The sequence below is a fragment of the Callorhinus ursinus genome, unplaced genomic scaffold (genome assembly GCF_003265705.2).
Source record: "Callorhinus ursinus isolate GAN/ISIS: 27379988/994484 unplaced genomic scaffold, GSC_fseal_2.0 scaffold4, whole genome shotgun sequence".
In the NCBI taxonomy this organism is placed as follows: Eukaryota; Metazoa; Chordata; class Mammalia; order Carnivora; family Otariidae; genus Callorhinus; species Callorhinus ursinus.
In genome coordinates, this window is record NW_027397066.1 from 28,175,693 (window position 1) to 28,192,712 (window position 17,020).

Consider the following 17,020-nt stretch of genomic DNA (forward strand, 5'->3'; position numbering starts at 1 on the left):
TATATATATATATATATATATATATATATATATATGAAATCTTGCCATTTGCAATAACATGGATGGATCTAGAGGGTATAATGCTAAGCTAAATAAGTCAGTCAGAGAAAGACAAATACCATAGGATCTCACTCATAGGTGGAATTTAAGAAACAAAACAAATGAGTAAAAAGAGAGAGAGAGAGAGAGACAAACCAAGAAACAGACTCTTAACTATAGAGAACAAACTGGTGGTTACCAGAGGAGGGGGGTGGGGGGGTGAGGGTACGGGATGAGGATTAAAGAGTACATTTATGACAAGAAACATAAAATTAAATGAAAACAATTACCTTAATTTGTAATGTTCATAATTTTTAAATGATTATGTAAATGGAAAGTTAGCTGTGTATGGAGGAATCATTTAAGTACACAAAAGCAAAATAAACCAAATATTTAGGTGAACACTATCCAAATCATCAACAACAAATTAAACATTCTGATTATTTTTTTTAATTATATAAGCAGTTCCTTCACTTGATAGCTTTGTACCTCCTCTTTGAAATAAAAGAGGATTTTTGGAATGGTGGTTCTCAATTCAGATCTAACCAGAAAAGAGTGGTAGACTTCTTAAATATTAAGAATGGAGGTTATCACCCTGGATAACCTGATTTATTAGGTTAAGGTATAGCTCGGCATGTGTATTTTTCAAAACCCCCAAGATAATTCTAAAACAAAGGTTAGAATTGGTTAAGAGGTGGTTAAGAGGCATTGCCTTATAGTCTTTGAAAATATAACATTTGTATTTTGAAATTGATATATCAGAGAAAATAGCTGAAGTTATAATTTTCTTTCCTAATTTGATATTAACCAACTTCTTACACATTACAGCCACCAATAAAAATCCAGTTATGGAAATTAAGTTATTAAGTTATAAAGTTCCACTAAAATTATGAGTTTTATTATATTTGATTATTTTACTTTTATTAATTTTACAGCTGGCTTCTAGCTCTCTCTTTTGTTTAACCAGTGGTATTTACAAATTATTGGCCTTGTCAGTAATAAATATTAAACTATAAAACTTCAAAGTTGATAGTTTTTGATGTATATGATTCAATTTCAAGTTTGTCCTTTTTTCTCTTTTGTGATGCTAGCATTAACTGAAATCATAATTAATTCATAAGGAAATGATATCTTTTTTTAATTTTTTTATTCACACACAATGTATTATTTGTTTCAGGGGTACAGGTCTGTGATTCATCAGTCTTACACAATTTACAGTGCTCACCATAATACCTACCCTCCCCAGTGTCCATCCCCCAGCCACCCCTCCACTCCAGCAGCCCTTAGTTTGCTTCCTGAGATTAAGAGTCTCTTATGGTTTGTCTCCCTTTTTGGTTTCATCTTGTTTCATTTTTCTCTCCTTTCCCCTATGATCCTCTGTCTTATTTCTCAAATTCTTCATATCAGTGAGATCATATGATACTTGTCTTTCTCTGATTGACTTATTTCATTTAGCATAATACCCTCTAGTTCCATCCACATTGTTGCAAATGGCAAGATTTCATTTTTTGATGGCTGCATAATATTCTAGTGTGTGTATATATATATATATATATACACACACTAGAATATTATATATATATACACAATATATATACACCACATCTTCTTTATCCATTCATCTGTTGATGGACATCTTGGCTCTTTCCATAGTTTGGCTACTGTAGACATTGCTGCTATAAACATTGGGGTGCATGTGCCCGTTTGGATCACTACATTTGTATCTTTAGAGTAAATACCCAGTAGTATAATTCCTGGGTTGTAGGGTAGCTCTATTTTCAACTTTTTGAGGAACCTCCATTCTGTTTTCCAGAGTGGCTGCACCAGCTTGCATTCCCACCGATAGTATAGGAGGGTTCCCCTTGGAGATGATATCTTTATTCTGATATTCTTTAGTAGTCATACTATGTGTTTCATTATTATGGAACACTGTATCACTCACTTTTTCCTTCTTAGATAAAAAGCAGTGAGGTTGAATAATAATTAAGCTCTAAGTTTAAATTTTATTGTTGAAAATGTTTCACACAGTTTAGTTTGGTATTATACACATTTGATGCCACAAAGATAAATAATGTGTGTAATTTTAATAGTTTTTTTAATGAATTCTTCTCGACAATTTTATTGAATTTTCCGAATAATGCAAATCGGATTGGGACTAGGTGCTCCCAAATAACAATTTTCCTAAAATATCTTGGCATTAGCATTAAACACCTAACATAGTATTTTGTTGGTGGTGGTGGTGACATAGGGATATTTTCACAAGTAAATTATTTTTCTTGCCACAGCTCACTGGACTATGTTTTCTTTAAATAATATGAAATTTTTCTTCTTCAAAATATTCATTATTTAGATAGAGAAAACTATTTAACCTACAAATGGGTGATTTAAAACTTGACTACAATTCTTTTTTTTTTAATTTTAGAGCAGAGGAATATCTAGTTTTATTAAAGCTTTTGATGAGACATTTCTCTATAAAATCTTGAATATGCCAATCATATTTCCCATCTCTTACTATAGCCATCCAAGTTGTGGCTTATCAAGGGTTTTACAAGGAGATCAATGATATAACAAAGACATTTACATAATAAAATGCACTTATTTGAATATAAATATTACCACACTATTCAAATTCTTAGAGAAAATTTAAAGTCGAATATTAAATCTCATTGCAACCAATCAATGGAGCTTTGTATTTTTCTCACTAATGATCTGGTTTTCTCAGAACCTCTGAACGGAATTAGTTCCATGCCAAGTTTTTTATGACTTTGTCTTTAAAGATACAAGAGGTCATAGATCACAGAAACTTTTCCTTATACTAGCTCCATATCCTCCAAATTAAAAATACAGGATAGTCCCCAGACTTTTGAGCAGTTTTCCCAGAAAAACTTCTATACTATGTTCCAGCATGTAGTGCTGACAGACAATAGCAGAAACTCAATGTTATTTGAGAAAAAAGAGCAGAGAAAGAGAAAGTATTCCTGATTTGTTTTCTCACCTAGAAACCACAATTCCAGGCAGTTATCCAAAATCTTTGACCACTGAACTTGGATTCAATTGAGAGAAACCCCACAAGAAAGCCATATGATTTGGCATGATGGGTTACTCTAACTAAAGGGAGGAAACCACTTGTCCTGTTCTTTCAGAGAGTGGCTTTTGTGACATTTCTGCCATATCACAGAGTCAGAATTGGGAGTGGTCTTAGTTGTGGGCACCAGCTGATACGTAACTTCCTCTTTTTCTTCCTGTATATTCAAAATCTGTGAATAACTCTTTCTGTTTTGCAATGCTAATCCATGTCTGCAACCAAACATTTGAACTTAAAACACCACTTTTCTTCTGCAGTACTTGTAGAACTCAGTTGCGATTAATCACACAGTTCAATGTTAAGCTTGAATTTTAACATCCCAAGACACCCTAACACATCCTTGGGGCCTGTGCTTCTTTTTAGCCCATGCTGCCCTCCATTGTTACTTAAGGTCAAGAGATTACAAAATTTATCTGCAAACTACTGAACGCAAACAAACAAAAATCATAAGCATGGCTATGACCTGTGTCTTGTAGCATCTTCTAAGTGTATCCCAAGTTTGAATTCACTCACTCTAACAGAGCCAGAAACTTCAATCAATATGATTTTTCTGTCCTAAAATTTTACTTTTCTGATTTCTCCAAATTTATAACCCAATATTTTAAAATTGGAGATCTTGAGGTTTTGCAGCTAATTCAGGTGAGCAGAGATGGCCCAGCGGAAATATACGGCAAGTGCCTGCAGAAGAAAATATGTGTTTTCTACAGGTACTTTGCTCCACGGAAAAACAGAAGCAAGGCAAGGGTGGCACATTTTCTGTTACCATTCATATTGCCTCCCCTGGGAGAATGTTATGCTAAAGCATCTCCTTTCCATGAAAGGAAATATCTGCTATGAGGAAAGAAATTTTCTTTCCCCTTTCAACAGTTAATAAGAACCATGGTGTGGTTCCACCTCTGGGATGGTTAGTGTGAAAATTCCATGTGCCCACTCCCAGCGAAACTAGTATAACTGATTAAAAATATAAAGAAACATTTATGTAAAATCTCTAGAAACTGTACTAAGGGTATAGATCAAATAAATAAATATTTATTCAAGAAAATCTACTAAAACTTGATTAAGAACAGTTCAAGTCTGTGGTGTTTAGCCATAACCAGTTCTCTGCCTCTCCCTTCTCCACCTACAGCTCAGCATAAAGAAAGCTTCACTCTGGCGGCACCTGGGTGGTTCAGTCGGTTAAGCATCTGACTCATGATTTTGGCTCAGGTCATGATCTGAGGGCTGTGACATCAAGCCCTGTGTCAGGCTCTGTGCTGGGCATGGACCCTGCTTGGGGTTCTCTTTCCCCCTCTCCCTCTGCCTCCCAGCCAGTCTAAGAAAAACAAACAAACAAACAAACAAAACAAAACAGCTTCATTCTGGATGAATGTGACCAATAAGATGAAGATTCCTCTCTACTTATCTCCCAAACAAAGGATACATTATTTCCTTATAAGGAAGAGGCAAGATATGAGCATTTCTATTCCTTTCCAATTCAAACTTGAAGAGGCTAAATTACTGATGAGTGGGACAAAAGTTTGGGTACTTTCTTCCTCCACCCAGTCCCTACATAGGATATAAATATACCTCAAGTGTGACAGGCTGAAAGTCCTGGGGCCCAAACTCCCTCACATCAGCTTACTAATAAGGCAGAGACTCTCTAAAGAAAGAGGGAAGCTGAGAATACCAGAAGCCACCTCCACACCCAGTCTCCTGTGTAATGGCTCAGATTTTTCTTTTTTCTTAGGGTAAGGCAGTCCATAAGAACAGAAAGAATTCCAAAGCTCTCTGAATTCAGAACTGATTTATTAAAAAAAAAAAAAAAAGTGTAAGAAAGTTCAAGGTTAAGGATACTCTTTAAAACAAGGGTTCCCTTGTTAAAGAGCAATGAGCTGAAACATAGTCCAATTTTTTCACCAGAGTGAACATGGGAAAGAAAACTAAGAAGAGACTTCAGAGGTTAAAATAAACCTCAAAGACTGCCCTCAAAAACAACCTCTGCCCCATTTAATTGCATCAAACTCTATAAAAAACTATGCCACAAAACACTGTTAAAACAATGGAGCGATCAGCATGCAATTAGTCGACCCTAACAGCTGGGTGGAAAGCAAATTAGGCAGACAACTTAGCAGAGATTATCAAGAAGAGATACAGCCAAAGAGAGAGCTCTTCTAAAACTGCTGGCATCCCAAGATAACACTGAGCATACCCAAGACTGTGCCCTCCAAGGGGCAACATCAGAGTTTCACAGTAGGGAAATAACCTCACTAAAATAGTCTAGCTAAGTCACTAAATAAATAAACTAATTAACCTCACTAAACAAATAAACAAACAGACCAGCATTTAAAGCAAGTCATGGTGAGGAGGCAGATGAATCACTACCCAGATTAGTTAATGTAAAATGTCTGGTTTTCAATCACAAATTATATGTGAAACATGCGAAGAAACAAGACATTATGTCTCATATACAGGAAAACAAAACAAAAGAAGACAATATAGTAGACAGAAACAGGCTGTAAGAGCACTAAGATATTGGGCTTAACAGACAAATTCTTCAACATAGTGATTATAAATATGTTCAGAGAACTAAAGGAAACTATGCTTTAAAAGGTAGAAGAAGCTCTGGTGATGATGTCTTATCAAAAGGGAAGGATGGACCTGAGTAGGGTCAGTTTTGTCTGCTATTGAAGAGAAGTTGGTATCATATCAACCCAATTAGTTAGAAATTTAGGATGTTAATTATTAATACCCAGGAAAATAACTAAGAAAATAACTTTAAAATATGCAGAAAGGAAATGTGGAGGTAATCAAAACAGTACACTAGAAAAAATACAACAAACCACAAAAGAAGGAAGTGAGTCCTTTCTTACCAGTAAACACATTAATTATAAATGAATTAAACTTACAAATTAAAAGGCAGAGACTGGAAGAATGGATAAAAAAATATGATCTGTCTGTATGCTGTCTACAAGAGTCACTTTATATCCAAAGACATAAATATGTTAAATGAAAGGATTGGAAAAAAGATATTCCATACAATTAGTAACCAAAAAAAAAAAAAAAAAAAGTGGCAGTGGCTATTCTAGCATCAGAAAAACAATAGGCTTTTAATCAAAATTTTTAGATAACAAAAATCATTATATATTAATTAAAGGGTCAATTTATCATAGAGATACAAGAATTATAGACACACTCAGAGATACTCACAGATCCTAAGATAAAGGCTCCTGTCATGTCATGGAAAGCACCTGAGTCAGTCAAGAGGCAGAGGCCACTGTGGAAATGGTGGTCAGGAGTCTTTATTGTGGTTTCTGCAGGATGGAAAGGGAGATGCAGGGTCAGCAGGCTAGTTTGAATAATTTCAACAGGCCCTGGAACATAGCAACTGGCCCTAATTCTCTGGGATGATTAGGGCAGGTGGATAGTGGCCTGGTATTTAAGAGCCCGGTAAAGAATGTAGTTAAAAGTGCAGGGGCTGGGGACACCTGGGTGACTCAGTCAGTTAAGCAGCTGCCTTTGGCTCAGGTCGTGATCCCAGGGTCCTGGAATAGAATCCCGCATCAGGCTTCTTGCTATGCAGGGAGCCTGCTTCTCCCTCTGCCTGCTGCTCCCCCTGCTTGTGCTTACTCTCTGTCTCTCTCTCCCTCTCTCTCTCCCTGACAAATAAATAAATGAAACCTTAAAAAGAAAAGTGCAGGGGCTGGAATGTTTGGTATGCATTTGTTAGGCACATGTAGGGGTGAGTTATTTATCATAGCTAGGAACTGGCTAGCTCTTGGCGGGACAGTCTCTCCAGGCAAGGCCCCCAATGTTAAAACATCAATATACATGAAATAAAAGACATGGTTAATAGAGTATTAGGTTATAACTTAAAGTATAAAATAAATACCCATGAATCACTATTGATATAAAAAAATGATTGAATAGATAAATAGAGGGGAACTCTCCCATGTAGATAAATTCCAAATAATTTCTGTAAATACTCTGCCCATAAGGAGGTAGAGCACAATTCCCTATTCCTTAAGTGCAGGCTGCACATAGAGACTTTCTTTCAAAGAGTACATATATGGTAAGGGAGAAAAAAAAAGGAGCTTTATGGTGGAGAAACAATAATATCTCAAGTTAGGTGATTAAGGTTAACATCAACAGTGACAAGCCATAATACTGATGGTATGTACCTTTGATATGATGTATTCAGAATGGCACTTCAGCTCTTTATTCTTCCTGGCCCATATATATTACTCATTTTTTCTTTATTTATTCAAAGTATAATTAACATACATTGTTATATTAGTTTCAGGTGTACAGTATGATTCAACAATTCTATACGTTTCTCAGTGTTCATCAAGGTAAGTGTACTCTTGATTCCTTTTACCTATTTTACCCCTTCTCCCACTCACCTCCCCTGTGGCAACCACCAGTTTGGTCTCTGTATTTAAGACTCTTTTTTGTTGTTGTTTGTTTGTCTCTTTTCTTCTTTGTTCATTTGCTTTGTTTCTTAAATTCCACGTATGAGTGAAATCATATGGTATCTGTCTTTTTATAATTGACTTATTTTACTTAGCATTATACTATCTAGCTTCATCCCATATTGTTGCAAATGGAAAGATTTCATTCTTTTTTATGGCAGAGTAATACTCCATTGTGATTGTATGTGTGTGTGTATATACACATACTTTCTTTATCCATTCATCTATGGATGAACACTTGGGTTGCTTCCATATCTTGGCTTTCGTAAATAATGCTATAACAAACATAGAGGTACATATTTCTTTTTGAATTAGTGTTTTCATTTTCTTTGGGTAGATATCCAGGAGTGGAATTACTGGATCATGTGGTAATTCTACTGTTAAATTTTGGAGGACCCTCCATATTGGTTTCCACAGTGGCTGCACCAATTTGCATTCCCACCAACAGGGCTCAAGGGTTCCTTTTAGTCTGTATTCTTCCTTCCTCAAATATACTACTCAAATTTAACCACAAGAAAAATATCAGACAAATTAAAATTGAGAGACATTCTATAAAATGCCAACATACATGACCAGCCATCCTCAAAATTGTCAGCAGGAAAAGCCTGAGAAATGGTCACAACCAAGCAGAAACTTAAGAGACTTGATCACTAAGTGTAATCTGATATCATGGATGGTATACTGGGGAAACTGAATAAAGAACTGACTTTAATTAATAATAATATATCACTCTAAGCATTAACATGCAGATCACAGACAGAGGCAGAAACACCAAAACAACTGTGTGATTCCAGGATGAGCAACTATGTTTGAAGCAACCCTCTTTCTGTGCTCCCCAGACAGCCTGGACCAAGGATTCCTGGGCCATTAGGCCATCCTTACCAGAGCCCCTTTCTCTGGGGGTGTCTTTCCTCAGATCAGCCAGAAAATTCTCCTCCATCCCCTTCTCCCCGTAAAATTTGTCTTAAAGAAATGCAGTGAGAAAAAAATGAATTAGTTATCTCATTATCACACCCGCTGCAGGATAGTCTCTATTTCTCCTAACCAGCAATATTTATTCACAAATCTATTTCTTCTAATCTTTAATTTATTCACGATATTTATTCACAAATCTTTTTCTTCTTCTGTCTGTGATGTGTTTTGGGGAAAGTTTAGGGAATTCCAGAAATTCGAGTAGAGAAAAAAAGAGTTCTGCTTCAGCTCTTATTGAGAGCCAGCTCTGGCTTCTTGAAGGTAACCAGATTTAGGGAGGGACTTTGATAGTGGCCCTCCACACCCACCACCATCCTGAGTCCCTTCATTCTATCTGTGAAGATTTCTCATTTTTAAACGGGGTTATTATAATACTGCTACTATAAAAACATATGCACATGCACACTCTACTTTACAAACATTAAGAGGTTTAAGTAATGAGAAAATTCAGTAAATACCAAGCCCCAGGACCTGGACAAATCCATCCCCCTGCCTTGCTCCCTCATGCTCTTAAACATTACACAGCTTCGGGGTGGAGTAGGGTATGGTTTACATGGGCATCAAAGGGCCAAGCATTTCCCACCCAACCTTCAGGAAACCTCACATACTGTAAAAATAGAACAGGAATTGTAGGCCCTGAATTCAGAAGAGTAAGGAAAAATCCCAGTGACCCTGAGGCTTTTGGAGGATAGCTTCCCTCAGTCCTTAACAATCCCTTCCATTTCTGGGATGCCTGGGTGGCTCAGCTGGTTGAATATCTGCCTTTGGCTTGGGTCATGATCCCAGCTGGGATTGAGTCCTGCATCAGGCTCCTTGCTTAGCAGGGAGCCTGTTTCTCCCCCTGCTCCCCCTGCTTGTGCTTTCTCTCTCTCTCTCTCTCTCTCTCTCTCTCTCTCTCAATCTCTCCCTCTCTCTCTGACATAAATAAATAAAATCTTAAAAAAAAAAAAAAAGGAATCCCTTCTATTCCTGATGGAAGTTAGGGAGGAGAGCACAGCTTCTTAATTCTTAGCTTAGTTTTTTACATGAAAAGATGTAGCTGATTGTCACTTCACCTACCCTCTCTCCACATGACAGTTTCTGGAAGCTGAAGAATGCAAAACTCCTGGCTCTGCCTGTGGCTTAGCAGACAGCAACGGGAGGAGGCCAAAGAGAGGGCAGAGCAACCCCATAGTAAAAAGGGAGTATGTTAATTACAGCTTGGCAAGGAAATGTGCATAGACCTTCAAGTAGCACTCAGTCCTATCTCCAGACACTAAAAAAGAACTGGTTTCAAAGTTTGGGGTATGAAAACTGTCCCATGGTCTGTGTAACCTTGCCCTTCCTCCCATCCACCAGAAGACAGCCCAGTTCTGTAAGGAGTAAGGGAAAGAATGTTTTCCCAGCGGCAATGACTTTTCACATGTTAGAAAACCCAGCCATTTTCTAATGGTACGGAGCTGGGCGAGCTTTTAGGGGCAAAGGGTATGGGGGATATTACTGAAGGTGACCCTGGGATGGATACGGCAAGGCCTTGGAACAAGATATGTACCACTTCAGGTTCATCTGACTTGAAACAACCTTTGAAAGAACCATGAATTGTCCCTCCTGGGTGTGTGTGTGTTGGGGGGATATCTTGGGTAAGGGAATACCCTCCCCATGGAGATACTACAAGGTGCATTTTTCAAAGTTAAAGTCCCAATTAACTTCTAGGAGGATCCCAGAATAGTTTTTACTTTTTTAAAAAGGGAATATCTGCACAGACAGCACCTTGACAATCAAAGCCCCTTGGTTCTTTGTGTTAAAGAAAAACTTCAGTTGATGGCAAAAGGTGGCTGATACACTCTTAGAGAAATATTCAGAGTATTTGAAATAAACGTGGACCTATTAGAACAAGTTAAAAGAGGGACAAAGTAGTGGCCTTGAAAAGAAGAATAGCAAGGTAATCTTCTTCTACTCCAGCTTCTGGGGATTTCAGCTCAAAGGATACATGCTCAAAGTGAATTGCAAAGGGGGAAAATGAAAAAAAAAAAAAAAAAGGAAACCCAGAAAGATGCCAGACAACATCAATTAGATAAAAAGGCAGAAAGAAGAAAAGACTAAAAAAAAAAAAAAAAAAAAAAATTGTTTTTGGAATTTTTTTATTTAAAAATCCACGTACAAAACAATGACAAGTCTGAAAAGGGGCCAAGAAGTTGATGCCAAATGCTGTAGGGGAGAGGAGGAAAAAACCAAGAAACCATCCAGAGTAAGACAGCATTAGGTGAGGTATCTTTCTACCCTTAATTGCCAAGTTAACAAGCCAACTGCTAACATAATAGCAGATGCAGTTTCTAAGAAAGACTGACTAATAAATCAAAGAAAAAGAATGGAAAAGGTAAATGAAATAGAATTACCTGGGCATCTCTGATTTTTTTTTATCTCACACTTTCTAGTTCAGGCAGCAAAATAACTGATATTTTAATAATGTTTGCCTGAGCTTCCTGCCTATTAAAGCCTTGTGACCTTCACCAGGATTTAGAACATCTTCCAAAACACTTGGCCTATATAAGGGCTTCAGACCGATGATAGAGCAAATCGTGTCCCATTTCATATTCGGTCCCAACTCAAATGGACCTTTTAACATGCACTAAATCATAGTACCTTAGAAACTTCAGATGGGAAACATTCATTTGGACATAAAATATATACAAAGCTTCATTAATTTTGACAAATATATCCTACTAATAAAAGATGTTAATGATAGGGGAAATTGGGTATCAGGTATGTGGGATGTCTCTATAATATGTTTGTAATAATTCTCTAAATGTTTATTTATAAGTCAAACTAATGATTTGCAAGACGTGAGAACTTTATAATATGTATAGAAGAAGATAATTTGGAACAAAGTTATATTAATATTAAAATGCTATAATTATGGAGAATAATAAGCTCATAATCTATGTAAGGGGTTGAACAAGAGCAATGCCAATGTTTCTTATATTTTAAAATACTCTTATCTTTGGGCGCCTGGGTGGCTCAGATGGTTAAGCGTCTGCCTTCACCTCAGGTCATGATCCCAGGGTCCTGGGATCGAGTCCCACATCGGGCTCCCTGCTCCTTGGGAGCCTGCTTCTCCCTCTGCTTCTCTCTCTCTCTCTCCCTCTCTCTCCCTCTGTCTCTCATGAATAAATAAATAAAATCTTTAAAAAAAATAAATAAAATACTCTTATCTTTTATTTCCACTTTTATCTATCATATATACACACTCATACATCACCCCTCAGCAATATTTCATTAATTTCAGAATTTAAATAAATGTTTGTCTTAACTTTCTTCTTTCCAATATTTTAAGTCCTCCAAAGAGTAAAGTGCTTAAATATGATTATTAGGTAGTAATAGGTTGCACATGTACATATAGATTCTCTAAGTACACATTAATAAAAAGTAATAACCACATGAGTACAACCATAGTAATGGGAAAATATAATGTCAAGGATACTGTATATTATAGATAACATATAAAATATAATCAAGAAGTGATGTATAGGTTGTAGGAAAATTTATTAGCTTTATTCTCTTCTATTGTATATTTTTTTAACAATCATCTCTCATTCTTCTAACAAGAATACTATTTTAGGTTTAGAGTGATTTTGCTGTTGTATTCCTAATTTATTTGGGGTTTCTTTATCCTTCTTTTGTCTTTGTGTCTTTCCCCCTCCTCTCAATCAAAGTGGGAACCACAAAGCTATTTTGGATAGAGAAGTATTCTAAGTAATTTTTAAGTTTTCCACAATTAAAACTACTTGCTGTCAAGTATCAGTTCTTACCATTGCTTGTGTGACCATGCACAATCTCTTTATTTAATAATGTTAGCTATATTTGCTTTTGTTTCCCTTGCCTTTGGAGATGTGTCTTCAAAGAAGTTGCTGTGGCTGATGTTGAAGAAGTTACTAACTTATCTATGTTCCAGATAAAAAGCTTCTGCACAGCAAAGGAAACAGTCAACAAAACAAAGAGGTAACCCATGAAATGGGAGAAAATTTTTGCAAATGACACTACAGATAAAGGGTTGGTATCCAAGATCTATAAAGAACTCTCAAACTCAACACCCAAAAAACATAATCAAGTCAAAAAATGGGCAGAAGACATGAACAGACACTTCTCCAAAGAAGACATACAAATGGCTAACAGACACATGAAAAAATGTTCATCATCATTACCCATCAGGGAAATTCAAATCAAAACCACATTGAGATACCACCTTACACCAGTTAGAATGGTAAAAATTGACAAGGCAAGAAACAACAAATGTTAGAGAGGATGTGGAGAAAGGGGAACCCTCTTGCACTATTGGTGGGAATGCAAGTTGGTACAGCCACTTTGAAAAACAGTGTGGAGGTTCCTCAAAAAATTAAAAATAGAGCTATCCTATAACCCAAAAATTGCACTACTGGGCATTTACCCCAAAGATACAGATGTAGTGAAAAGAAGGGCTACATGTACCCCAATGTTCATAACAGCAATGTCCACAACAGCCAGACTGTGGAAGGAGCCGAGATGCCCTTCAGCAGCTGAATGGATAAAGAAGATGTGGTCCATATATACAATGGAATGTTACTCAGCCATCAGAAAGGATGAATACCCACCATTCACATCAGCATGGATGGAACTGGAGGGGATTATGCTAAGTGAAATAAGTCAAGCAGAGAAAGTCAATTATCATATGGTTTCACTTATTTGTGGAACATAAGGAATAGCAGGGAAGGCATTAGGAGAAGGAAGGGAAAAATGAAGAGGGGGAAATCAGAAGGAGAGATGAATCTTGAGAGTCTATGGACTACAGGAAACAAACTGAGGGTTTCAGAGGGGAGGAGGTTGGAGGGATTACTTAGCCTGGTGATGGGTATTAAGGAGGGCATGTATTGCATGGAGCACTGGGTGTTATACCCAAACAATGAATCATGGAACACTACATCAAAAACTAATGATGTACTGTATGGTGACTAACATAATATAACAAAAAATTAATTAATTAATTAAAATTAAAAAAATAATGTTAGCTATAAAATGGGCATAAAATAATATTAACATGGTAAGGTTGTTGTGAATGTAAAATTAGACAATACACATGCACTTGATGACGTGCTCAATCAACACTATCTACAACTATTTTTTATTAAAATATGTATTATCATTGATGAGTTTTCCCAAAAAGGATTATCTGCCAGCAACTATCTGATTAAATTCGGGAGTGGAATGTCCTATTAATGTCAAACCTGGAGATAACTTCATCTCTGGTCAACAGCTTGACTTGTAACCTTGTGAGAAATCCTGAGCCAGAAACACTCTCTCAGATCTGACTGTAAGAAAATGCATGAGGTAATAAAATATTGTTGTTTTAAACTGATAATATTAGAATAATTCATTTTGTTGCGATAGCATTTAGCATCTGTTTTGATACCTGGAAGTGAGGTACTATTGTAAGAAAAAACAAAACGTAGGCATAGTTTTGATCTGGCCAATGGACTTGGAAGAGAAAATGTCAAAAAATAAATAAGTCTGAAAAGTCTAATGTGTGTTAAAGAAATTGTTAAGAGAAGTCCCATGTTCTTTGATAAGGTAATGGATGAATGCTTACAGGTAAGTGAGATAAATCTTGTTTGAAACTGTAGGAAAGAGGATCCTTGTTATGTAATAGCAAAAGTTTATCAAGACTATTGCTGTAGTTATGTGTAGTAATGGACTTAATTATATTCCCCCAAAATTTATATGTTGAAGCTGTAATCCCTAGTACATCAGAATGTGACTATATTTGGAGATGGGACCTTTAAAGAGGTAAAGGAGGTTATATAAGTGGGCCATAATCCAATAGGACTGGTATCCTTATACAAAGAGGAGATCAAGATACAGACAACAGAGGATGACCACCAGAAGACACAGAGAAAAGGTGCCCATTTATAAGTCAAGGAGAGAAGTCTTAAAAGAAACCAACCTGCCACAACTTATTTTAACTTATCGCCTCTGGAACTATGAGAAAATCAATTTATTCTGTTTAAACCACCCAGTCTGTGATTATGGCAGTCTTAGTAAACTAATACCGATTCTGGTACCAGGAAGTAGAGTGTCTCTGTAACAAATACCTAAACATGTGGAAGTGGCTTTGGCAGTGGGCATTGTGTAGAGGTTGGGAGAGTTTTGAGGTGAATGTGAGATTGTCTTAAATAAGATTGTTGGTAATAATATGGAGGTGATTCTGGTGAGAGCTTAGAAAGAAAAGAGGGAGCTATAGAGAAAGGTTCTATTATTTTAGAGTTATACATATATTATTGTAAATAAAATGTGGGTAGAAATATGAATTTCAAAGATGTTTCTGGTGAGATCTCAGAGGTACATGTGAAGCATGTTATTGGAAACTGGAGGAAAGTTAATTCTTGTTGTGAAGAGATGAAGAACTTGGGCAAATTATGTGTTAGTGTTTTATGGAAATGAGAATTTGTAAGTGATGAACTTGGATATTTAGCTGCAATTCCTAAGTACAGTGTTGAAGTTGTAGCTTGTTTTCCACTGGCTGCTTATAGTAAATTGAGAGAGGAAAGAGATAAACTGAAGTGGGAGTTGTTAGGCAAAAAGGGAACCGACATTTGAAAATTTGGAAAATTCCCAGACTATCTGTATTGCAAAAAGTGGGAAAGCATGTTCTGGAGAGAACACACTCTCCAAGTGAATGGCTGAAGAACATTTGTTAAAGAGATGATAGGCATGTGAGTTAGGATCCAATAAACCACCTGAGCAGAGGCCAGGAATAGAGATGGGGTTATACCAGCAGAAGGAGTTGCCGCTTGAACTTAAAGGGACAGAGATAGGACAGATTTCTAAGATTCAATAGGACATTCCAACAGAGCAATAGATCTGTAAATGTGTTATCTTTCTAAAAAGGGAGGGAATGGCTCTAAAGGTGGTACAGAGGTTGTCAGGATTTCCTTGGCACTACAGACCCAGTGGACATAGACCTGGGACTTGGGGCTCTCCTCCTTGGTTCTAAAGGGGTCAGAGTTACCTCCCAAATCTAAGGAGAAAAAAACAGCTGCCCAGTGTCAAAGGCATGGGGCCACAGAAAGGTGAACATGGAAGACAAGGGCATCCTTCCAGTGGACACAAAGGACAAAGCAGAAATATCATCCTCGAGTTTTAAAACCTAATGGAATTTGTCTTGCTATATTTCAGACTTGCTTGGGACACATTGCTCCTTTCTTCTTCTTTCTAATTTCTCCCTTTTGGAATGGGAATTCCTGTCCTGTGCCTGTTTCACCATTATATTTTGGAAGCAGATGACTTCTGATTTCAAGGTTGACAGCTTAAGAGGAATTTTGCCTCAGGATGAATCATATCTCTGGTCTCACCCATAGCTGATTTAGATGTTATTTAGATGAGATTTGGTACTTGGAGCTGATGCCAGAATGGATTAAGACTTTGGGTTAATAGGACAGGGTGAATGCATTTTGCATGTGAGCAGGACATGATTTTGAGGAGATGGAAGAGAGCAGAATATTATGAGTTTAATTATGTCCTCCATAAATTCATATGTTGAAGTCTTAATCCCCAGTACTTAGAATGTGATTGTATTTGGAGACTGGGTCTTTAAAGAAGTAATTTAGGTAAAAGAAGGTGATATGGGTAGGCACTGATTGAACATGACTAGTGTCCTTATAAGAAGAGATTAAGGCATAGACACAGAGGAAAGATCAAGTAAAAGACAACAGAAGATGACCATGCCCACAGGCCATAGAGGAAACCAACCCTGTTAACACCTTGATTTCAGACTTCTAGCCTCCAGGATTGTGAGAAAATAAACTCTTTTTAAGCCAGCCAATCTGTTGTAATGTTAAGTTACATCAGCCCTACCAAATTGATACATGTGGAAGGCAAAACATGAGCCTAAAGTACCAGGTGATCGAGCTAAATAGATTTTTAGCCAAAATGTTGAAGGTGCCATCAAATCTACTCTCAATTATACTAAAATGAAGAAGAGAGATAAACTAAAAGAAACACTGTTAACATGATGGAGCCAGAATTTTATGATTTTGAAAATTCTCAGCTTCTCCAAATAGAAATGAATGATAAAACTAAGAAATGCCTTCCGACAAAAGACAAAATTTAGAGCAATGCCAGAAAACTGCAGTCCAAAGATTAGGCTGAGGGGAAGTGTAAAATCCTTTATAAAGATGCCAGAAAGGTGAAAGGCAGTGTTGCCAATGTAGAGGCCCACATAGCAAGGAAATGGGAGAGGCCTGTGACCAATATCTGACAAGCACCTGAGGCCCTCAGTTCAACAACCCTCCAAGAATGAAATTATGTCAATAAAGTGAATTAACTTAGAAATGGCTCCTCCTTCAGTTGAGCCTTCAGATGAAATTGCAGCCCCAGTCAACTGTTTTACTGCAACCTTGTAAAACATCCTGAGGTAGAACCACTCAGCCAAGCCCCTCCTGGTTTCTGAACTCAGAATTGTGTGAAA